The sequence below is a fragment of the Mustela nivalis genome, assembly GCF_964662115.1.
Source record: "Mustela nivalis genome assembly, chromosome: 6".
NCBI lineage: Eukaryota > Metazoa > Chordata > Mammalia > Carnivora > Mustelidae > Mustela > Mustela nivalis.
Window position 1 is genome coordinate 18,630,142 of NC_139025.1, and position 25,043 is coordinate 18,655,184.

General features: G+C 49.2%; 1 protein-coding gene across 33 annotated transcripts in view; it reads left to right on the top strand.

Moving 5' to 3' along the window:
• Window positions 1-597: 597 nt before the first annotated feature.
• The window catches only part of NRXN3 (neurexin 3), a 1,557,595-nt gene continuing 1,533,149 nt past the window's right edge, over window positions 598-25,043 (top strand). For 29 of the 33 annotated variants that reach the window (XR_014313528.1, XR_014313529.1, XM_082737604.1 and 26 more), the window contains exon 1: window positions 598-908. The gene's annotated coding sequence lies outside the window, so the exon portion shown is untranslated. Of the gene's footprint in view, window positions 909-2,633; window positions 2,693-2,931; window positions 3,000-3,360; window positions 3,394-4,987; window positions 5,005-25,043 lie in introns of those variants that run through there. The other 4 variants (XM_082737618.1, XM_082737609.1, XM_082737628.1 and 1 more) reach the window with 4 other exon arrangements.

The following is a 25,043-nucleotide window of genomic DNA, read 5'->3' on the forward strand; positions in this document are numbered from 1 at the left end:
TGGCGATGCCTCCACCTGCCTTTGTAGCTAACTGCCCTTGGATGGGAAGCCCAGTTTGCCAACGTTCATTTTCCTGTCCCCAGCCCTTGCACTCGGCCTCATCCTAAGCAAGTGTTTAAAATGCTGGTTGAAGGAATGACTTTGTGCCCTAGTTACAGCCCTAGCCTCTACCAGATGCTCAAGGATTGCCCTGATTTCACAAGAAGTGGCTACTTAGAGAAACTGAGGCACACTTCTAGGTCAGGCTCCTCTCCACTTCCTGGCTGCCGTGAGACACATGTATCTTCAGCATGTGGCTTAGTCTGCTGAAGCTATAAATGAGAATCTTGTCTTTATTTCAGTGTCCGCTCCGGTTCTGGTAAAGAACCTTCCTCAGGCTGGGGTCGGAAGAGGACTGAGCTCCCGACACTGCCTCTTAGTCACAGGGGGCTGCACCAGTTTTCCTCCCTGACGATATCTTCACAGCTGTTTGCAAAACAGTCAGGGAAGAGGTGAAGCCCTGAGCCAGGCAGCCTGGCTGTCTCTTTAAATGCCGGGGTCTGTGTGGGAGAGGGAGGGGCCGGCTCTGGAGTGCGTGAAATTCCTGGGCTCCCCGGCAGTCTCAGGCTCCGAGCTCAGCCCTACACATCGCCTCTTGCATGCAACTCCCCGAGAGGGAGAGGCGAGCGTGTCCTCCCCTCTCTCGGAGCCGCCAGCCTCTCTCGAGCCACCGCGGACCTGCTTTTCACACCTCCGACACCCCCCCTCCCTTCTTCCCCGCCACTCCCTCCCAGAGAGAGAGAAAAGGAAAAGGAGAGAGAAAGATTCTGGAATTTGAACCTTCCCAAAGAGGAAACATACCCAGCAAAGTCAGTTGACTAAACATCAAACAAACAAACAGATCCCAAATCTTCTGTTCAACTGGAAAGGTAAGGTTTGGGGGGAAAGGCAGGCAGGCAGGGTGTGAAACAACTCAAGGTTCTTGTTCATTCTGGGAAGAGGTTGCTCCTGAGAGGGTAGAAGTTTTCAGTTGGGAGCGACCAACCTAGATTTTTTTTTGGATGCTGGATCCGAGAGCCTCGGCTGACCATGGGAATGGCTTTTCAACTGCCTTTCTTTTCCTTCAGTTGCTCCTGGAAGTTGAGTCTCCACGTTCCAGATGTTGGAAAAGTCAGAGGATGTAATTTTTTTTTTGTTTTTTAAGTCTTTCTCCTATTTGTTTGGATTATTAGTCTGAAATGATGTATGCCCATCACTTCATTTGGGCAGATAGTTTTTTGACATTTTGTAGCTACTTTCCCTCTAATTATATATATATACATATATATATATATATATATATATTTTTTTTTTTTTTTTCTGGGGAAAGGACTGGTTCAAATGAGAAGGAAAAAAGACACTTTGAGGATCATAAGACAAAATTGAATTGAAACAGGGATTTCCCTAGCTGTTGAGGAATTGAGGTGTGTGTGTGTGTGTGTGTGTGTGAGTTTTTTTTTTTTTTTTTTTTAGAAGGGGTGCGAGGAGGTGGTTCTTGAGTCTGAAGATTCAGGTTGGACTCCTGCTATCTTGTTGTGAAGGTGGGCATAATCAGAGAAGGTGAAAAGGGAGTGTTTGTGTGTGTGTGTGTGTGTGTGTGTGCGCGCGCGCGCGTGTGCGCTCCTCTTTGGATCTGTTACAAGGGAATCTTCCTTCTCTGCCTTCCATTTGTTTATATTAATGATTTAGTAGCAGGCTTGCCTGAAAACTTCCACTCTGTGTAAGCACTGTGGGTTTTACAAGCTCTCAGTGACCTTAAAGGCTGGTTCGATGTATTTTTTTTTCTTCAAGGCATTGTGTTATACCCAGAGTTTTGGCTCTTTCCCTCTCTCTTTTTTAACCATGAAACTTAACTGCTTTAGAAACATCATCCTGATGACAAGGGAAAAATAATCTGTCCTCCCCCCCACCCCCATCCCTTCCTAGGCCAGTGATGTAATACCAACCTATGGGCTCGGCTGCTTTGCAGGTGACTTACCCTGTGATTACTTGTTAAAAAAAAATAATAATAAATTTCTTCCATTAAATGCCTTCTCTTTTGGTCTGGATGTAGAAATAGCACCATGCAGTGAGGAAATTATATTTTTGCTAACTCTTATTGGGCTCCAAATAAGATAGATCATTTCCCCTGATCATTACTTAAAAAAAAAATTTTTTTTTTTAAATGCAAAGGTCAGAGATCATTGAACAACTAGGCTAGGATACAGCAAGACACAGACCACCTAGGAGAAGCGGGAGGTTAGGAGCTGTCCTCTCCCCGCTTCCTCCGGTCATTCCCGCTTGGGGAGATAGTTTTCTTTTACCGGTCCAATCCTCCACAACATTCTTAATTCTTTCTCTGCCCTGGGTCCTGTGGTTGGCCCTGGGAGTAAGAGGGGCACTCCTTGTCACACCTGGAGGACAGTGTCGTTTCAGGGGTCAGATGACCGTTTGCCTTTGTGATGAAGGTTCCAATGGAAATTTGAACTCCCAGCGCACTGGGTGACTCTGTTCCCCGGGATAGTCTATCTGGGGGCACCTGGAGGTTAGGTCTGGCGAACCCGAAGAGCTAGCCCTTTATGAATTTGCTTTTGTGGGGCAGAGCCTCCTTCATCGTTCAAGGGCTTCTGCGTCGCCTTTCCAGTTAAAATGGTCCCGCTGGTTATGATGGGCAAGTTTACCTAAGGGCTACTGGGTACGTGGCGGAGGGAGAGAGGGGAGAGAGACATAGCAAGGCTGGAATTTTTTTTTTTTTTTAATCTTCTAGCTTAATCTGCCTATGTGATATTGGGGCAAACGATATTTCAGACGGGTGCTGGTTGTGCAGAGATATTCCTATTGTTTGATTTTTTTTAATTTTTTATTTATTTTTTATTTTTTTGGTTGGGGAGTCGAGAGCAAGGGCTCTTGGCCCGTTTTCTGCAGCCTGGGGTTCATCCTGCGAGCCAGTCTTCCTTCTGGAAGAGGGGGAAAAGGCTGGACGCTGGAAGTTCGCTATTAAAGTGAGCAACAGGGCTGGGTTAATTTTTTTTTTTAAACAACCGGACTGTGCGAATGCCCTTTTCTGGAGCTTTCCGGCCCTTTCTAGTGAAATAATGATTTTAAAAATTGCTTCTTAAGACGAGGGGGCCAGAAATCAAAGGGATTCTAGATTTTGAGAGACAACGATCTCTTTGCTTCTCTGGTAGCTTCCTGTTATTAATTATTGGGGGTTTGATGGGGGTCTGGCCTCTTTTTTTTTTGGTTAATTTCTTTTTAATGCTGCGTTTCTACTGAATATGTTGATGATTTGCTGCTTATATAAGGGAAAGAATGTATCGAGGTGAATTGATGCTTGGGGTTTTGAGATCGGCTACTGAGATTGGGTGGCGGTTGGTGTGTTTGTCGATGTGCATGGTAGGAAGGTCTTTTCTTTTGGGTGGTGGGGGACAAGGGGACGGTTGGGAAATGGTAGATGCGATGCTACAGCAAATGGGGACATAAGGGGAGACGGAGGTGAGGTCGGAAGTCACCGGTTTGCAGAATTTCTGTCTTGCATCCCCCTTTCTCTCGCTCCTTGGGAAAAAAAAAAATCCATTATCTCTAAAAACACATTATTCTTCAATTGGCCTTTTAGAGAGAAAAGAGCGGGAGGGGAGGGGTTAATTTGGTAAGGGGGCTTGGTTGTAATTAGCCCACTGCTGCAAAACTGAGATAGAGAAATCCACCCGCACTAGCTTTGGGGGCACAGGGAGGCAGCGGGAGATGGGGGACGGGTTGTCAGTCTTAGATGAGCGGTGGAGCAGTGGGCTTGGCGCTTGGGCATTGTGTGTGTTTGTGTCTCAGGTGCTCATCCGGTGTTTTCCACCCCACCACCAATTCCCCCCTCAATCCTCCCCCAGTTCCACCATGCTCTTGCCTTCTGTTGCCACACACTGCTCTCCCCGACCCCGTGGCCCCCTCCCCCTTTCCCCTAGCTCTTTCCATCTCCATGAGAAAATTCTGATTCTGATGGCTCTGCGGCTCTTTTTTCTTTTCTTTCTTTCTTTTTTTTTTTTTTTGCAACACAACAGTGGTGCGATGGCCTTTCCTACATACCACACGGATGCAGCCTTCTGATAGGAGGGCTAAGTCGGCACATCTACACACGTACTTGCACACGCTCTTGCACACACACACTCTCGCACGGACACAGGCGACCAAGGACTTGATTTCGTTTGGTTTCATTCCCCTCCGTGGCTCTCCCCGCCCCTACCTCCACCATGGCTCCTTTCCACCCATCTTCATACGGGCAATGCAGTAACGCTATCCGCGTCTTCTCCCCACACCGCTGTCTCCTTTCTCCTCGCCATTATTCTTTCCCGAAAGCTGTGGTGTGTCGCAGTTCATGGGATTAGCATGTTGGAGAGTCTTTGGGGGAGGGGACTTCTTGAGAAGGGGATTGGAGTGGGGGTAGATGACATTAATGATTTTTTTTTTTTTTTTTTTTTTTTGCCAAATAAGCACCCAGTGATAATGATCCAATTTAACCATCCGTGTAATATGCATTTGCGGCACATTGGAGGAAGGTTACAGGGAAAGCAGAGTCTGGACTGGGTTACCTCTTGGGGGGGATTTGCTGCCTGGACAGTAGACATAGACACCGCCCCCACCCCCACACATATGTATGCTCTCTCACACACACCAGCACACACAGCTCTGCTCAGTGGGCTGTGTCAAGCCAGAGGGCACTGCAGAATGTCCCAGAGTTGTCGTCGTTCCTTGCGACGATGGACTGATGTCTTTGTCCTACCCGGCTCTCGCTCTGATGTCCAGTGTTGTCTGGTCTTGAAATTCTTGGTGGCCTTTGTGTTGCCTTTTAGGAGGGGGCTGGAGGGGTGTTTGTGTTCTGTCAAACACCGGTGTACCTCCAGTTGGACCACATGGGAGTGTCAACACCATGTGTGCGGGTCACGCAGGAGGCTGCTTGCCTGTTTGTGTCGCCGGAGTGTGATTGTTGGCTGTGGCCGTGCGCGGGGCTCTGGAGAGGTGCGGGGCTCTGGGGAGGTGCGGGGGTGCCGGGGATGGGAAGCTGAATTCCCCTTGGGGAGGGGAGGGCAAAAAGCGGGGGTGTTGAGACAGAGGGCAATGGAGTGTTCAGGGTAGCTGGGAAGAGGGTGGAGGGGGAGAAACCACTCGGGTCTCCAGCGGAAGCATCGCTGTGAGGTCCCCATGTCCCTAAGCCAGGCTGTGGGCGGGGGTGCTCGTGGATGACTGGTGGGCGGGTGCAGACTGAAGGGGGAGAGGTGGGCGAAATTGAGGGTTTCCCCTGCTACCTCCGGAGCCCCAGGCAGAGCTGGGAGCACGGCCCTGCCCTCCTGGCCCTGGCCACCCTTGGGCAGCTGGGCCTTGGTGGAGGCTACAGCCCCTCCAGGAGCTGAGATCGCCCTGGGCCGGGAAAACAGCCGAGCCCTAGTGCTCCAGTGCTCAGGGCTCAGCTGCCTTAACTACCAGACGCCATTTTCCGTCTCCTTTGGCTAAAGGTGTGTCCCTCTTTATGCAGTTATAAATGAAATTGGCAAACATTTTGCCTGAAAGAAAAAAAAATCCTCAGAGCAAAATGCTGATTGTCCTCTGTTTCTGACGTCCCCCTCCCTTCCCAGGGCTGACCTTGAGGAGTTAGGGAGAAAGGGTTACGTCATTGCCAGAGAAAGGGGAGAAATAGGGAGTTGGATGCCTCAGGGGCAAATTTTTGTGCCAAACACCGAGAAGAGAATATTCTTGGGATTCCTGATTCCTTCTCCTTACATGACCCTGGTGTGTGGATGGGGGACTTGCAGAAGTAGAAGAGTCCCTTCCAAAGCTTGTCCCCTACAAATACACCTGCTTGGTAGGACAGTCCACCCACTGTGATCAGACCTGGTCTCCCCCAAACACGCACCTGCAGGGGGAAATGGCTGAGCCGGCTCTGATCCTTGAGGTCTAGCCCGGCTGACTCTGCCGTGGACTAAGTGAGGCCCTGCTGCTGGGCCAGCCACAGGTGGCAGAACTTGGCTCCTGCAGGGGCTCTGTGTGGGACCTGCTCCCAGCATCTTCCTGAAGGTTCCTGTGCAAATGATACCTGCTCAGAGAGGACTATCCGGACTGGATTTCTTAAGTAGCCCTCTGACCCCGCTGCTGGCCACTTTCCAGCCTGCTATCCTGCCTTTAATTCCAATCCCTACCTGATACTGTATTATATATTGAAGTGTGAAGATGTTCTTGTCTCCTCGAGAATGCAGGCTCCCGGAGCTCGGGAACTTTGTTTTTGGTCATTGCAGTGTTCCCAGTGTCTAGGACACTTCCAGCCACATAGTTGGTGCTCAGCAAATATTTGTTGATTGAAGGAAAGAACCATGTGGGTTTGATGTTGGGGTTCTCTTTTCTTCTCTAACACCTTGGACTTGTCGTCTGGGGAGGTTGAACTTTGCCTCTGGCTGTCTTATCCCTCCCTGTAAGTCCCAGATGTACTGGAGGGGTTGGAAAGTGTGAAACTTTCTGACTGAGAAAGGTCTCTCCATGGCTGACTCAGAGGAACTCTGCCTCCTTCACAATCCCTGTAATATTAGTCATTATCATTACAGTGGTATTAGTAATAGTAGTGATATAGCTTCCATTTTTGAGGATTTTATTTTTTTTTACCAAGTTCTGCACCAAGTTTTTTTTTTTTTTTTAAAGATTTTATTTATTTATTTGACAGACAGAGATCACAAGTGGGCAGAGAGCAGGCAGAGAGAGGAGGAAGCAGGCTCCCTGCTGAGCAGAGAGCCTGATGCGGGGCTCGATCCCAGGACCCTGGGATCGTGAACTGAGCTAAAGGCAGAGGCTTTAACCCACTGAGCCACCCTGGTGCCCCAAGATTTTTTTTTTTTTTAGTAAACATTCATTGTCTCATTTAATTCTCCAAACAGCACACTGTAGTGTATTCTTATTATCTGCCTTGAACAGAAGAGGAGATTGAGGCTTAGACTAACCCAAAGTAAATTAGTAAACTTGCAAATCAAGCATCTGAACACAGATCTGTCCTTTTCTAGAGCCCAAGTTCATGATCCCGATGTTACATTGTTGGAGATAAAAGGTAGATGAGCCATCATCTCATTTAGTGCCCTCAAATGCAGATGAGAAAACTGAGGTGTAGAGAAATTAAGTGGCTTGTCCAAAGCCATAGGCCAGATCTGATCCAGAGACAAAGCTGGAATCCAGGTTTCCTGGCTGCCTGGGTAGTGCCCTCTCCACACCCTCATGCTGCCTTGTGGGATGTGTGCCCTTTTCAAAGGGTATTGTTCTGGTGGCTGCCTGAGCACCCCTCTTATTTCTCCTCCTTCTGCCATCAGAGGAGTGGGTCTTGGTGAGGTGGGTGGGGTAGGTGTGCCTTAAAAGGGAGTAGATTTGACTTTTGCAGAGTAGACAGATACTGGAGAAAGACTGGTGGCCTTTACTCCAAGGTCACTGGAGTCACTGAGTGCTGGTCAAGGTCAACCTCTGAATGGGCTGGAGGAAGATACCGCAGTTGCATACTTGAGGTTTTCAAGCCCATGTAGCCCTGTCCATTAAGACTACTCTTAGAGGCAGCAGGGGCTCCATTCAGAAGTCCAAGCAGCTGGTCTCTGGATCCTGATGACCTGGGAACTTGTGTGCTTTACCTAGACTGGCTTAGCCTTTGTTTTTCAAGAAAGGGAGACATGGGTTCAGATATTAGCCTCCGTGTATTTCATTTCTGTGTCCAGAGGCTAGCTGGGGAGCATGCTAGCATGAAATGTGGGTAAAGGGCCCTTATCAAGGCCTTCTGCTCCACCCCTAGGGTTGACCTTGACCTTGAATTAGATAGGGGTTAGATATGCTAGCCAATTGTGCGTATGTTTGTGTGTGTGTGTGTGTGTGTGTGTGTGTGTGTGTGTGTGTGTTGAGGGGGTCCATGCAGTGGGGGAACGGAGGCCAGAGTAAAGTGGATTCTGAGAACCAGGGAAGAGTTACCTTGTGCCTGGACCTTGAGACAGGGCGTGAAGCTGTTTCTGTGCGACCTTGAGATGGGGTAACCAGATGCCCTGCTTTGCAGAGACAGTTCCCATCTAGGCCTTTGTCCTGGTGTAATTATTAACTCTCAAAAGTGTCCTGGTTTAGATGATAAAACATATAGACATCTTTCTTTGAGATGGCATCACCCACTTTCTGTTCATGGGTAGAGAGAGGAAAGGGGAACACAAGGGAGGGAAATCCAGTTTTAGAGAGGAAGTGACTGGGAGTAGAACCTTTCCCCAGAGATACTTCAACTTGTCCCCATTTTTAAAGGTTGAAGACCTGAATCTTTTGACTAGTTTTACTATCAACATCACCCTTACTACTAACTTTAAGAGTCTTACTACGCTACCACTAGCCAACATTTAAGTCTCACTGTGTACCAGATACTATGCTAAGCCCCTGACACACATTATCTACCCTATGAGGTAGGTGCTGTTATCATTTCTGTATTACACTCCCCATCCCCCACTGCCAAGCCTAAAGAGGTTAAATAATATGTCCAAGGTCCTGCAGGTAGGAATGCGAAATCAGGATTCAGACTCAGTGGGCCTGGCTCTGAAGCCTTTGGTCTTAACTGCTGTGTCACACCACTTCTATGGGCCTGTCCTCTTGTTCCCCAAGTCAGGGAACCTTATTCTGAGCACTGACCCACTTCCCGGGGAGTCTGATCCCCAAGTCCGGGACATGCTAAAGATGTTGCTGCCAGTCAGAGGCACTTTAGGCTTAGGGAGAGGCCAGTGCTGGCCTTGCAATGGCACTGCTTGCTGATTGCCTTTTTGATGGCACTTGGAAGCTATGTTCCCTGTGGTGTCTGTTACCTTCCTCCTTGCTTCAGGAACCTTGTCAGAAAAAGGAGTTTAGGTTGTTTGGGATGGTGACAAGTTGGCCGAAGTCAGAGAACCTGTAGTGTATTGACCTCTTGCTTTATTCCATGGCCCTGATCCTTGATGAGCCTTCACTCCCCATGGTCCCCTGCAGTAGGGTCTGGACCTCAGTGGGAAAGTCTGGGGGATGGACTGTCATCTAGCACCTGCTGTTAGCAAAGCATGGTGTTCTGTCACATTTCCTTTAGATAGGTGGCATTCTCATTTGTCTGACAAGGAGACCGCTGGGGTTAAAAAGCTTGCCTAAGCTTGGACAGTGAGAAGTAAGAGACCTTGAGTCTGACTCTAGGATTCGTGCTGGGGGCAGCAGTTAGAGCATCTAAAATGGGAACGAGGAAGGGGGAGGGCTTCAGATCAGCTCTTGGATGGGGGCTTGATGGGGCACGTGGGGTTCACCATCCTAGTCAGCCTGGGCAGACAGCTGCAGACCCCGCACTGGAGGAGTGCTGGTTCTGGTCTGGAGCACAGGGGTTGGGGGCAGGTGCGCTTATCCACAGCTTCACAGGTGGAGGCTAGGGGCATCCAGAAGAAGGTGACGTGGAATAATGATAGGTGTGCTGACCCCGAGTCCCGCCTCTCCTCTCTGTGTCCACGTCATCAGGTCAAGGGTAAGAAGCGATGGGAAGGTCTCGCTGTCTAGAGCCAAGGAGGGAACTACACAGAGGGAAGAACATGGATTCTGCAGGCTGGAGGACTCCACGGAGAAAGGAAGAACTTTCTCTTGGTCGAGAGGGAAGGAAGGGAAGAGCATTTTTCTGACTGAGGGGAGGGTCCGAGGCCCCCAAGCTGAGCTGCAAGTAGCTTCATTGCGGTCCCATTGAAGACTGTGTTTATTTTTCCAATAATGTGTTAATTAAACATCGATTTCCGGGTGGAGGAAAGGGAATTGGATTGCTAGAGCTAAATGGAGTGAGGAGGATGGGGAGCTGGTAAGAGGGGCCCCAAGCTGGAGTCAGCATTCGGCAGCCTTGCCCCAGGGGGCTGAGGGGAGCCGGGGCTGCCTCTCCCCCTGGCTCCAAATTTGGAATTCCCATCTCCCCATGAGCCTTCAGGAGGCGTCTTTTCTACCCACAGGCTGCCTGAGCAGATAGAGAGCGCTCTTTGCCAAGTCTCAGTTCAAGGAGGAGAAAGGATTCTGTCTCACATACTCCGGCCTCTTCGCTTTGTTGAGCTGCCTCCTGCCTCGTGCAGGGGGCTCTTGCCAGCACTCTGTGCAGGGCAGCTAGCTCACCAGTTTTTTCGATAAATGTGGGGTTAGTGCTTTTATGCCCCCACTTCGGAGAGAAGGAAACTGAGTCTCAGACAAGTTAAGTGGAAAATTCAAGAGCAAAGAACTGGCAAAGCATGGTGAGGAAGGGGGGCCCAGAGGAGCAGAAAGTATCTGAGGTCGGCAGAATGGCTACCAAGGGTCCAAGCTCCCGTGAAGAGAAAAAAAAAAAAGAAAGAAGAAAAAGGAGTGAAGCATCTGATAGCAACAAACTGGTCCATTTGATACTTTGTTGGTGGTTCCAGCGGACTGAGCCATTACTAGGCAACAGCAGCCGCATTAAGTGCCTTGGGCGTACATTGTGAGGCAGCGGAGATGAAGTGCCAGGGAATGTTATTCCCATTTTACAGATGAGGAAAGTGAGGCTTGGAGCGATGAATGTGTGGAAGGCTGCAGAGTTGGTGAATGGTGCTGAGATAAAAGCTGAGGTCCCGTTAGTAAAGAGGATTCTGGGAACCTTTGCAGCTGTGCTCTGTTGTCTCTCACACACCGAGGACACAGTGCCGCTCAGCAAGTCACCTATAACTGCGGTAAACACATGGGGCTTTCAGGATAGATGCTCTGACCAGATCATGTGCCCCAGAAGTATCCGGGGCCTTGCTGTGTGACCCACCCAACTATTCCTTCCTTTCTCGGCCCGTGGCAGCTCAGGCCAAGTGTCTCGTTGGGCAGAGGCTGTGGTGCTCGTGGTGCTTGGAGCCTGCATGGTGAGCTGGTGGGTGAGGCTCGAGTTAGAGCAGTAGTTCTCAAACTTTACTGCATATTGGAATCACCATATGAAATCCCAAACCTGTGTTGCGCCTCATATGAATTACATCAGAATATTTAGGGGTAAGACACTGGCATCAGTATATTTTAAAGCCGCCTGGGTGATTCCATCAGGCTTGCAAACCAGTGGTTCAGAACCGCCTCTGGACAAAGAGGGTGTTGGCAATTGCAGAAGTCATTGATCATTGACACCCAGGACCCGGCGGGGGCAGGGCTTATTGTGATCAGTTTCCTTTTCATTTAGAATAGCATCTTTCAGACTTTGGTATGCATCGAAACATCTGGGGAGCTTTTACAAAATGCATGGTCTCAGGCCCACTGCACATCTGCGTTAGGTCCGGGGTGGGGCCCAGGAATCTGCATTCAAGGCAAGTACTTTCTGTGGCCGGGTGAAGTCATGCCACATGGGGGAAGCCTCAGAGCCTCCTGTGTTCCATGCCAGTCCTTGTGAAGGCCTCTCTCTTTGGAGGACAGATAGGTAAGGACAGGCCCTGCTGTGGTTGCCTGTTGCTTGATGAGATTTGGCCTTTGTTGCTCAGGGCTGGCTGTCCACCACTGACATGGGAAGGCCTGTCACCTGCCTGGGGTCCCCACTCCCCAGTGCAGAGCTGTGTTTAGGGCCCTGGGTGCAGCAGCCCCATGGGAGAAGAGGATGATCCTAAGCTGGAAATTCAGCAGGCTCCCTCCTCAGGTTTAAAAAAAAATCAGAGTAAATCTCTGCACAACTTGAGTGTTTGGAAGTCTGTCAGCAGCTACCATCCTGAGCCTTCCCCGGGGATCAGTGAAACAGCTTCTCTGGGGCTCATTTTATACTTTTCTTCCAAAGCTGTCAAAAAATGGAGAATAGTCAGAGACTCTTAGAGCTGGAAGGGACCTTGGTGATCATCCACGCCAACGCTAATATTCTATCCTCTGTACACGCAGTTATTCATCCAACAGATACTTATTAAATACCTACTGTGTCCAGGCACTGTACCAGGTGCTGGGGATCCGGCCACAATCAAGAGAAACACTTGGTTGATCCCTGATGGAGTTTAGACTTGGGTGGAGGGGCAAATATTAAACAACAAGAAGAAATAGGTATTTATTAATTATGAGGAGGGCTCGGAAGGAAAAGTATGGGGGGCTCTGAGCATTATGGAGCCTTAAGCAGAATGACGGTCTGGAGGAAATGAGAGGAAATGAGAGCTAACCTCGATTGAGCGCTCGCTATAGATGGGCCCTATTGTAAGGGCGACACCTGTATCCCGTCACTTAATTCTTCACACTTAGTCTTGGAAGGGGGGTACTCTCATTATCCAGGTCTTGATGCAGATGAAGAAACTGAGGCCCAGAGAAGTGCCCAGGCTGGGATGACAACAGGTTTGTCTGACCATCGCCCCTCCCCACCCCCACTGCCGAACATCCTCCCTCAGAGTGAGAAGACCTGGGTGCTTGTTCTGAGAGCTGAACGATGAGGTCCTCATGAGGAAAGACCAGAAAAGTTAAGAAAATGCTGATAACTCTGGCCACATCTGGAGCTCTAGATGCCCAAGCATTGTGCAAAATGCTTGACCAGAATTATGTCACTGAATCACCACAGTAACTAAGACAAGTAGAAATTCTTATCCCCAACTGCAGGTGAGGACCCCAAGGCTTTGAGAGGTTAAGTTCACAGACCGTGGGCCCTCTGCTCTCTGCCCCGTCTAAGCTGCTCGGATCTCACCTGTTGGGCGACGCTAGTCAGAAAGAGTGGGTGACAGGGCGATTCCCCCCAGAACCCACAGGCCTGCTTGCGGGGAAAGGGCGAGCAAAGGACTTCTCTCTCTGGGACATGGCTGCCCCTCTGTGTCACGAGCAGTCTCTACTTCTCTTCCCTCTGGCAAGAGCCATCAGGCCAGCCTTCTAGGTCTTTTGGGTCCCAAGCCCATAGGGAATGCTTGCCCTCTGACCCCGTCTCCCCCACCTTCAGCCCCGTCTAATTAGTAGATGGTGGTCACCTGTAGTTCTCCCCTCTTCCTCCATTGGTGCCTCCCTTAACGCCCACCCTGTGTTCACCTGAGGTCTCCTCTACCCTTGCATTGTGGGGTCCTCCGGCCCACCCTGAGCTGATCTGCACTGAGCAGATGTGAGGGAAGGTAGGTAGGAAGAAGTATAGAGACTCAGGTCACGGACTTGGTCTTGAGTCACGAGGGAGAGGCAAGAAGATGTGCGAGAAGAGATGCCTGCTTATGGCACTGGTGAAATATTAAATTCCTACAAAGCTTGCCAGGACACGGGATTTCATGTCTTCAATCTCCTTTCTGACCTGACCAACAGGTGAGAGACTCTGCGTGCAGACGAGCACCCCATGAGACGGAGGCCTCTCTGTGCCCTGCTCTCTGCCTCGTCTGGGGTTGGCGGGGTGCTTCTGGCAAGCGGGGGATGTCAGAAGTGGGCAGGCCAGCTTCTCATCTGCTTTTCTCCAGTCTTGGAGTGGAGGGGGCTGCTCCAGTCCTGGGCTCTGACTCTGATGAGGCTCACACTTAAGGGCCGTCCCAGATTCCTGGAATCGATACAGAAACGAGAAGGCAGGGACGCTTTCTCTGAGAAGGGGTGGAATGTGTGGGAGGTAAGAAGGTTGGCTAGTGTGTGGGTTGTGGAGTCTATTTTTTTCTATGTGTGTGGTTATTATTATTATTATTATTATTTTAGATTCAACTCCTTATAAAAGTGACTTAATTATTTTCTTATTACAGAATAATGTATGTTTGTTATAGGACATTTAGAAAATACCAAAAACCAAAATAAAAAATCACCAGTAAGCCTCCCTTCCAGAAATAACTAGCGGGAAAATTTTGGTATGCGTCTTTCTCGCTTCATTTCTAAGCATCCACAATCCAGGGTGTGCTCTTTTGTTTTTAAAGTCCATTTGCTCATTTAATTAACACTAATTGAGGACCCACTCTGTGCCAGGCACGAGCATCCCATTTTGGAAGCTCTCAAACTAGCTTGATTTTTCACTTTAAGACATCGCTTGAGCACTTCTCACAGAATCCTCTCATGCCGTGGAGCTTCCAGATTTAGATTTTTTGGGTGTAGTGAGGCAGTTGGCAAGTTTTGGTGTCTTAGATCTTCTGTCTTAAGGAAGAATTGTTGAGTCTCTGTCTCCTTGCCGCCTAAGGCAGGCACCATGTTAGGCTCCTTGGCAGAAAATGTGTCCCTTTACCCATGAGGAAGGGACAGAAGAGGGTTTGAAGGGTGGCAAAAACCCTGGCCCTTATTTACTGTTAGAATCTGGGATTTCTCCCAATGAAGGGTTTGGAAAGGAGAGGTTCTATTCTCCTAAACAGAACCCTAGCAGCCCAAAGGGTGGGTGGAACCTTAGCGCATGGCTGGTTCACCTTCCTCATGGTAGAGATGGGGGCCAGGAGCAGGGCAGTGACTTACCCAAGGACACACAGGTGGTTGATGACAGAGCTGAAGGTGGGCCTTGGGGACTGATCTAGGGAGAGTTTCATGAGAGTGGTTGTGGCGGATTTGATAGGACTGGTACAGAGGAAGCCCACGCAGGCTGGATGGAGGGATTCCAGGGACCTTGCTTGCGTTTGGATACTGTGTATAAAGGAGGTTTGCAACACAGGTCTGATTTGTTGATCCTTTACTGATCTCCTACCCCATTCCTGTCCACAGTGTACCCCACGTCATCATCTCCCAGATGAACACTGGTTCTGTGGAGGCTTGGGAGGTACAGGGTGAGAGAGGAATGACCTCTGGAAGGCCAACACTACAAGCTGGCTGGTGCAGGCTTCCACAACCTCAATTTTGCAAATGTCCTTCCTTTGCCTGGGGAGGGGGTGGGGTCTTGTGCCTGGAGCTAGGGACAGAGAAGAGGGTAATGGTTGACGTCTTCTAGTGAAGGGCGTTGTGAATGTATGCGATCACAGCAGAAGGCCTAGATCTGGGATAGATGGAACCATGTGGGTTTTCACGGAAGGGAGGATTACTTCCTGCCAGGAAAAGGAGTATGAGAAAGGTTTCACTGAGAAGGTAGAATTTGAAGAATGGCATCTGTAGACGGAGAAGAAAGACTAAGGATGACAGGCCGAGGAAACCACATAAGGAAAGGAAAGAAAATGAGGGATTCATCCTCCGAACACATGAGAAGGATCTTTTATAGCCCGTAGGTAGACGGCTAAGTGAGAGATGGGGCTGGAGATGTATGTTCTGGTTCATTTTTGAAGAACCTGAAACGGTAAATGTTTCAGTTAGGACACTCTCCATTATGGGAATCCCAACTCAATTGGGCTTAATATAGTGGGAACTCTGGGGGGTGGAGTTTATGCAACTCAGGGTTTAGAGAACCTCAGCTGTGGTTCACTCTAGGGGCACCTAATATTGTCGGGGCCTCAGGCTGACTCTGCCCATGGGATTAAACAGCTCTGGGGCTCTAGAGCTCACGTGGGCACACTTCACACTTACAAGTGAGAAAGAACTTCTCTTCCCTAGCCATTGAACAAAAGTCTTGGGCTTCCTTTTGTTGGGCCGGCTTGGGTCATGTGCCCCTCTCTGAACCAGTTGTGACAGGACGGCTCTCAATCCAGGTCGAGGTGGCCCACCACAACTATGTCGCTGCTTCACCATGGGTGGGGGCTGGAGTGGGTGCTGGTAACCGCGGGACAGTAGACAAAGATGTTAGGACTTGAGTGTGTGAGTCCGGGGGCGCATGGGGCATATTAGAGCAGAAGGGTGGCTTGTTGACCTCTGTAGTAGGAGCAGAACTCCAAGAGGTGGGATGGAGAAGTCCCTGGCTTTGGCAGAGTGAGGAGCAAGAAGGGCACTGCCTGGCTGATACGGCTCTCCTCTCTCAGCAGAAGCCACCAGGCGGAATCACTGAGCCCAGGCCAGAATAGGGTCCACGTGGGTGCCTGTGACTCATCCTGGCACACAGGCAGGGAGGAAGAAAGGCAGAGCAAGGGGGTACCTACAAAGGACAGAGCTATCTTCATCTGTCAACATTGTTCCGCGATTTTTGTCATTCTTCAGAGAAAAGAGTGAGCTAAGAGTGTTTTGGGGAAGCCCGAGGGTTGGTGCTTCCTACAGAATACTCCTGAAGGGCCTTGTGGCTTCCCAGGCAGAGCCCGAGGTGCAGGAACCTGAGTTCATGCTTATGGATTTGAGACTTTTTCATTCCTCTGGCAGTGTGTACATGCACGGTGACCGCAGGATCAGCTTTGATTGATAGGTGCCTTGGCAACATCATCATTTCCTCAGGGATCTGATGCCTTCGGAATTGCTTTGCTGGTTTCTGATCATATTTAGCTGACCCTTGCTGGGCTATTAGAGGCTCTGGACTGTGTTTGGAGAATTAATTTGCTTTATGCCTTCAAGTCAATAGGATGCTTTTTGTTTCTGTTCCTTGAAATGAAGGCAGAAGGTTTACTAGGGGATCCCGCCTGAGCCGGCAAAAAGGGGGCTCTTCTGCCTTGGTGATTGTTCCTCCTGTATGTGACTCTGATTTGGGCAGCTGGAAACTGAGCGAGAGTGTTGGGGCAGGAATAGAGCAGAAGGGCCTGGGACGAGGTGCTCCCAGATTTCAGGATTGTCCAACGGTTCTGAGCTGACTTTTGGCTGAGCTATAGACTTGGGGCAAAAGAGCCATGTTTGGATATTAGCTTTATTGTTCATAGCCACATGGCATTAGCTTAAACCAGGCTTTTAAGTTTCAGAGCACAGCTTTGGAGGACTTACCCTGTTCCAGGACTGCCTGGCCCACGTGAATGCTTCTTGTTCTGCAGTAGCCCTGGGGTAGCAGTGAGAATGAACCTCTAGGTCACTGGGGGGCTGCTTCACACATGTACTGTGCCTGGGCTACACTTGTACAGTTCAGATCCTCCTGATACGGTCATGAGGCAGGTTGCAATGTCTTCACGTTATAGATGAGAAAAATAAAAGCTTAGAGAGGTCAGTCGTTTCTGACTTAAAAGCCCGCAGTGCTGTGGGTATCAAGGTGTGATAGGAAAAGCCCGAGTTTTGGGACCACACAAGCAGACTTAGGGTAACTCCCTGCTGCTTCTTTACTGGTTAAGTGGCTCCCACCACCCCTGAGCCCACATGTCCTTATCTTATCAAAGGTAATGACATAAGCTTTGTTGTTGAGCGATGGCTCAGAACCGAGTGACTTGTCCGAGGTCATCTTGTAGTTGGCACGAAGGATTAGAACCCAGGTGGTCTGATGCCACGTCCATGCTTTGCTCCCCTTTCTCTACCACTTCGTTTCTGCCTGGTCTCCAGCAACTGTAGCCGTGATACAAACGATGGTGGTAATTTCTGTTTTGTGTCGGTCGGATTCCGCTAATAGCAAGCTTCTCCATCTGGTGATGGGTGGGACAGGCAAGGAGACTTTTCTTTCTGTTTTTCTCCCTCCTGATACCTTGACCTGGGTTTTCTTAGGAGCAGAAGTTGAAGAAATGAAATCAGGGTTAAGTGGAAAGGTGAGCTCTTAGCATCTTAGGGCCTTGGGGATGGGGTAGGTTGAGGCAGGAGGTGAGACAAATCGTCAGTTGGCCGAGTGGAACATGACAGAATCCTTTATGTGTCCTGTGGAGGAAGGGGAGTCTTTAGGTGGGGTGGGGAACTTGGGCTCACTGTGTGCTCTTGGGACTTTTGTAAATGAGCATATAGGGAGTGACCATGTGCCCCGTGCAAATCCTGCCCACACCCCTGGAAAGTTGGTACTGTCACCCTCATACTGGAGATGGAGGGACAGGGTGGAGGAACTAAATTACTGATGGCTTCACTTGACCCTAAGTGTCAGAACAGGATTCAAAAAGGGGCCTTTTCCACTGCAGGCTATCAGTGCTTAGAAAAACTCGCCTTTCTGCCTATTTTGTAGACTCTTAAAAGATTCTTGTCTAACTCTCACCTACTGGTAGTTGAAGAAACTGAGGCTTAACAGTCAAATGATTTTGACTCCAGGGGAGGGAGGAACCACCTGCAGTTAAGGTCACGGGATTTCCAGGCCCACCCTGGCAAAAACTGGGTCGTGGGGGGGGAGTGAGGCTATAGTGCTGAAGGCTGGTGTTCAGAGCCTGATTTCAGGTCCCTTGGAGACTCGGGGGCAAGTCAATAGATAAAGGCAGACAGAAGTCTGTGTGTAGGAGCTAGACATCACATTGGGGCCTGGATGCTATTGTTGCTCAGACAACAAGAACAATCACTGATCCCCTAAGGAGGTGGGGCGTAGCTCATTGAGTTGGGCAGGTACTGGCTGCCATGTTCACTGAATTGGCCTCCTGGTGCTTATAATCTGGATTTCTGAAGGTCTGGATCCTGGGCTCTGGCATCAGACTGACCCAGGTGTGAGTGCCGGTGAATCTGTTCTGTGTGTATAAACTTTGGGCAAGTGACTACCGACTCTCCGAGTCTCAGAGTTGCCCTTTACGTGACAGGAATAAAGTCACATCCACCCCATAGATGGGTTTGGAATATTAACTGGGGAGTTGAAGGTACCCTACCTAGTTAAGGGCTCTCGGAATTATAGGTCTGGCCAGACCTTCTTCCTTCAACTCAAATGTGAATATCCAGCTGCTTGGCCGTCATCTCCAGCTGTTGTCAAATACTAATTCAGCTCAAACACTCTGTGCTTTGAAGTCTTGTATTTTTCCCTCCTGTCCCACCCAGTCTTCCCATCTGAGAAGTAAGTAAGCAACTCCATCCTCCCAGGAGCTCCGACCTAACACGCTTTGGATCGTTGTTGACTCCTTTTCTTCCTCTCACGTCCCAAATTCAAACTGTCAGCAAAACCTGTAGGCTCTCCCTTAAACACAGACCTAGAATAGGACCATCTCTCGTATGCATGTAAAACCGCTGCCACCAGCTCCTGCCGGGCTTCCTGCAGTGTCCTCCTGACTGCACTCCTGCCTCCACTCTGGACTCCGTGTGCTTTTCCCCTCCACACAGCAGACTGGAATGAGCCTTTAAAATTATGTCACTCTGCTCAAAACTCACCAATGGCTTCCTCTGCCACTCACAGTACCCAGGAGTAGACAGTCCCCAGTATGACGGCAACCCCCCCTCCCCCCAGATCTGACCCCAGTGCCTACCCACCCTCTTTGCTCTTGCTGACTTTGGAACTTGCTCAGCCTAGTCCGACATCCATGCTTTTGTCCTAGCCGTTTCTTTGGTCCTTTCCATTCCCGAGGTCTCCGTACAAGAGACCCTCTTCAGGCAAGCCCTCCCAACTGCCCTTCCAGAACAGCACATCCCTTCTCAGCCCTCAAGCCCCTTACTTGACTTAATTCTCATAAACACTTTACAACATCTGGCATGACATGCGTGTTCATTCTGCGTATTGTCTGCTTGCCTGAATGGTACCTCATCACCCCAAGGGCTGGGGGGACTTTGTTTTGTTCACACATGGCACTCGGTGAACACCTGCTGGGCGACTGGATGTCTGTGTCTCGGCTTCCATGATTCAGGCACCCTGTTCCGTGGGGTGGCTTCTTGCCTAGTCTTTGAGGATGGAATGAGAATGTCTCATCTTCCTTCGTTCTCCTTCATGAACCACAAGGGGAGAGACAAGGGGACTTTCTGAAATAGCTTTGCATTTTTTCTCATTTTAAAAAAGGAACACAGGTGCCATGTACATGGGGGGAAAAGAAGAACAGAAAAAGAAACCCAAAATTCAGTAAAATAAATGCATAAAGACCATGAAGATCCCTTGCAGTCCCAGCTCCCAGAGTGAACCGCTGTTTTACTGTTGTGATGCGCCCCCCCCCCACCGCCCCTCCGGCTTTCTCTTAAGTCACAGCTTTTCTTTCTTAGGGAGAGGGATGAGTGGGGAGGGTCATTCTACGAAGGAAGGGTATTGTTAAGGGAACTAGTGACAAAATGGCGGTGATAACCGTGGAAAGGGTGTGATTAGGAATTGGGAAGACTTTTGGCTTCCATCAGTGACTCTCTTTTCTTCCTTTTTTTTTTTTTTTTTAAGATTAATTAATTAATTAATTAATTTGACAGAGATCACAAGTAGGCAGAGAGGCAGACAGAGATAGAGAGCTGAGCAGAGAGCCCGATGCAGGGCTTGATCCCAGGACCCTGAGATCATGACCTGAGCCAAAGGCAGAGGCTTTAATCCACTGAGCCACCCAGGCGCCCTAGTGACTCTCTTTTCCATATTAACAAGGTGGATTGTTTCTAACAGATAAGGGTGGCATACAGGGAAGATGGAGATGCCTCAGGAAAGGTACAAGGGAAACTCATGTTCCCTTTGTTTTGCTTATTTTTCAAAGTTTCTGCTTGGATGGAGCTTTCTTGAAGGCTGTGGGAACTGTGTTTCGGTGCAAGCAAATTCATAACTGGTGTGGTGTGTGGGGCTGAGTTGGAAAGCTGGGAACTGACAGCAATGGAAGGATTACTTTCCCTGTGCAGAGAGTTTAATATACAATAGTTAAGGGAGCCTGGGTGGCTCAGTGGGTTAAGTGACTGCCTTCTGCTCAGGTCATGATTCTGGGGTCCTGGGATCGAGTCCCACGTCGGGCTCCCTGCTCAGTGGGGAGCCTGCTTCTCCCTCTGCCTCTGCCCCTCCTCCCTGCTCATGCTCTCTTGCTCTTAAATAAATAAATAAAATCTTTATTAAAAACATACAAAGAATACAATAACGAATGCGTTTAACTCTCATGGCAAGCTTGTGTGGTAGGCACTGTGAGTCGCGTTTTACAGAGAACACAGAGAGTAGAGAGGTCGGGGATGCTGGGTGATTTGAACCCGGGGTGCCTGACTCCAGAGGCTGTGTTCCTGACCACCGTGAGACATATTTCCAGAGCGATCCGACTGGAGGGGCAGGTAGGCCAATGTGGAAGTACATTCAACGAAGCTGAGGGAAAGGCTGGGACTTTCCATGGGAGGACCCCTCGTGGGGAATCCTTGTGCCCCCAGAGTTGGTGTACCACATGGCTAGATGGGCTGTGAGAACCTGGATCTATGTCTTTGGCCAGGAGGTTGACATCCAGACATGTCCAGAGCTGGGGTGATGCTTTTGGAGGTTTGGAGGTAAATCTGGAAATAGGCATGGTTGGGAAACCAGACAACCACCCACTCACATCACAGTCCCCAGTTTAGGACTTTTCATAAGTGACTCCCTGCAGATGGATGTGGCATTCCAGAAACTGGGGGCGGCCTGGGATATTAAAACATGCCTTCTCCTTGTTGAGCTGTGTGCAGGCTCTGGGTATCTGACCTTGGTGATGAGGATGGGAAGGTGGGGAGAGAGAGGATTGTCTTTTGCATTCAAGAAAACCGTGCCAGCTGGGCCAGTGGCCTGAGGAGCTGACTCAAGGTCTTATATTCTTGTGGGGGTGGTGCCGTGTGACCCTAGCAGTGGGGTGTGAGTTCTAGCCCTGCTCCCTTCTGCTGCCAGAGCAAGGGGTGTATATGGATGTGTGTGTGTGTGCGGGAGTGCAGGGTGTGTGTTGTTTGGGTATTGTTACCCTGTCTGAGGGCAGGCAATGGCTCCTGGGAATCAGTATTGCTCAGGTATTAAACTGATCTTATACTTCCGTCTTATCCACAGAGTGAGGAGATGCCTGTGGTTTCATGGTCACTCCTGAAAACTTGAGACCCGAATGGGAAGGAGGGCAAGAGGGATTCTGAACTCAGACGGTGGTATGGGGTTTCGGGAGCGGTGCTTATGTAGGCTTTAGCTGGGTGGGAAGTATTGAACTCACCATTGCTCTGCAAAAATAGCTAGTCTCTTAGTTCTGTTTCTCAGGGAAAGGGAAGTCCTCCTGGATTCCATTCGTTGAACAAATCTTTATTGAGCACTTGCTGGGTGCAGACGCTCCACTGTGTGGAGATGGAGTAGGGGCCGTGGTGTGGGTGACAGCTGGCGGAGTTGAGGCATATCCTGGTGGCCCCCTTGACTGGAGCTGGTGATGAATTGGGTATGGGGGTCAGGGAGAGATGAGTGTGGAGAATGACTCCCAGGGTGTTGATGTGAGTAGCCGTCAGAAGCTTGGCACAAGAACCGTTCTCCCAGGGAGGGTGGCATGGTTCCAGATTTCTGGGGCAGAGCTCACATATTTCAAAAAGGGGAATGGTGCAAGGGGCCCCGAGAGGTATCAGCCAGTGAGTCTGAACATGTGTTTTTTTTTTTTTTTCCTCTTCCTTACAAGAAATTGCCACTTATCAGTACTTCCTGATGTCTCCTCAATCCTCCCAGTGCCTCCTACCTTCCTGATCCCCTACCTCTGTATGGAAGAAGAATGGGTTGGGGTAACAGGTGGTGGGTATTATAGAGGGCACGGATTGCATGGAGCACTGGGTGTGGTGAAAAAATAATGAATACTGTTACGCTGAAAATAAATTAAAAAAAAAAAAAAAAGAATAGGGGGAAGAGAAATGGGCTTACAGACCATTTCCCAAGCTAAGAGAAACTCGAGAAATCCTTTCTAGCTTGGGACCCAGGAAGACCAATCTGTCCTGGTCTAGTTCTGATAAAGTAGATACTATTATCGCAGATGACTCCAGCTGACAATCTTCTTTCAAATAATTACGGAATTATCGAATATTAGTGCTAAAATGAAACTTTGGAGCTGGTCTAATTTAACCCCAACCCCAATTGTAGGGATACATAAAGTGAGGCTCAAGGAGGTTAAGGCTTACATAAAGTCACACAGCGGTTGTGACTTTATGGTTGAACATGGGGAAATAATATTGCTTAAGTAATTGTAAATTCGGGGAGTGGAGGCTGGAGAAGCACCAGAGAAAGGGATCCCAGCGAGTCAAGGCAGTGCTATTTAGGAAGAGTAGTCTAGCCCAGGAGTCTGCTGGAGTGGAGGATAAAGCCCCATTCCTATAAACAGAACTGGCTCTCTTACTAAGAAGCTTGGATGTCAAGAGAAAGTGGGACTGAGGGGATCCATATTAGAGCGGAAGTGGTTATGAAATAGAGTTCTTCTGGTTGTGTGTCAGCCTTCCTTGGAAAGTCCTCTCCCCAGGCTCTGGAGCCATTTTTCTGTTATGGCTTGAGGGCTACCACCTTTGTGTCTTTTCCTGCCTCACCCAACCTGTTCTGCTAGAGTTGGTATCGTAGTGCCCATTTTCTGCAGCTGGCTGTTGGGCTAATTATCCCCCTCTGACTCTGGACTTTGAGTCAGAGGGGGAGACTCTGACTGGAACATGGGAGAACACTGCTCATGCTCTAGCCCTGTGGAGATGATGCCAACTGGGTTTGGGGCAGGAGCATGATGTGAGGTCCACATCAGTCCACTCGTTCCATATGGTAAGGGTTTTCTGGGGTCAGTGGGATGAGTACAGTGGTTGAAAACCACAGATTAATCCCATTGTGGCCTTATTTTGGCATTTTGATAGGAAGCGTGGTGTTTGAGTGTAGAGAACTTCAGAGCTTTTCTTTGACACTTAAAATGGAAGTTTATATCAAGGCTGTAAATTCTGGTTAGTATCTAGAGTTTAGGCTCAGCCCATTGGGCAAGAGCCCACTGGGGAAATGGGGGCTTGACAGCCACCTGGGTGAGACTCTTGACCTCTGGTGTGCTGCTCTATGAGCTTCAGGGCAGCTGTGGCTCAGTGGCACAGAATGTAGACACCTAACATGTGTGGACAAGGTGAGATCATTGCCACCATTGATCACCTCTTATTAGTCAGGACCTAACTTGGGATAGTCTGTCTGCATCTGGCAGGAGAAGGGAGGATGGATTCATCTCCCGTGTTGATGGGGGACCTCTGGCAGAGTAGGAGAGCTACCCAAGCTGAAGGGGTTGGAAGGAGGATAGTGTGATATGGGCCAGAATGAGCAGAGGGACTCTAGAGATGGATGACTGAGTACAGAGGGCAACAGTCACAGAGGGGGCAGGGTGCTATAGCATTCTCAGATGGATAACTCAGTACCCATCCTGGTCAGTACCTAACCGGGCCCGCATTTCAGTCTTGAGTCATCTCAGGGGCCCAACCTAAATCTATGCCCTGGATCACACTGACCTCTTGGCACTGATTTGAGCACCATTTGTCTTGGTGTCTGATCTGCAATGTGGGCAGATGCAGAAGTGGCTCAATTGATGACCTGTCTTCCGGACACTCAGGGGATCCTGGGCGGCTCAGTAGCTCAGACGTTGCAGAGGTGTTACAGAAGCTCTTGGTGGAGATCTGCATGGGGAGGTTAATTATTACTGTCCCTCTCTCTCTCTCTTTTTTCCTCTGTCTTGTAACCTTAGCTCAATTTAACTAAGTTTTAAATCTCAAGCTGAGATAATGTTTAAGGACTGTAGTTCTTGAAAAATTGGTTCCTAGGGAAAGCAAGAAAAATCAACATGAAGAGACTACTGTGAACCAGGACTCTGCTAACCATTTTCATTGTGTTATTCAGTTGTTTCTTCACAGTAATCGTGGAGGATGTTCATTCATTGGTTCATTCATTCATTCATTCTTCCATTCATTCTTTCATTTGGTGTTTGTTGAGTGCCTAGCATGTGCAGGGTAGCGTTCTAAACTCTGGTGGTGCGTTAGAGTCTGGGGCAGAGCAGGTTTCTGCTCTCATAGAGCTGAGAGTCTAGTGAGAAGTGTGGTAGACAATAAACACATAAAAATTAGACAAATGCAGACAGAAATGACTTCCAGAAAGGAAATAACATAAAGCAAAGGGCAGGTGAGTGACTTTGGAGAGGCACAAGGAAAGTCATCTGGGGAGGCAAGAGCTGACCTAAGACCTGGCAAACCACGACAGAGCTGGGGAGGGACTGCCCTACAGGGAACAGCAAGTGCAAGCATCCTGGATGGACGTGAACTTGGCCAGGATGAAGAGAGACAGTTTCCTCTATTTTCCAGACAAGGAAACTGAACCTCAGAACCCAGCTTGCCCATTGTCACCCAGATTCCTGGAGTCGATCTTTTCAGTCCCAGGCCAAGATTTTTCTTCTATTGCCTGCAGCCATCAATAAATTCTCCTGTGCTCATTTGTATCAAGTTCTTTTCATGCATCATCTTATTTGATTCTTGTAAACTACGGTGTCTAGTCCTGCTTGACAGATGGGGAAACTGAGAGACTCTGGTCAGTTCCGTAACTTGTCCAGAGCCACGCAGTTAAAAACCAGAGGTAGGATTCAAACTTGGGTCCAAAGGACTAACTACTATATTGT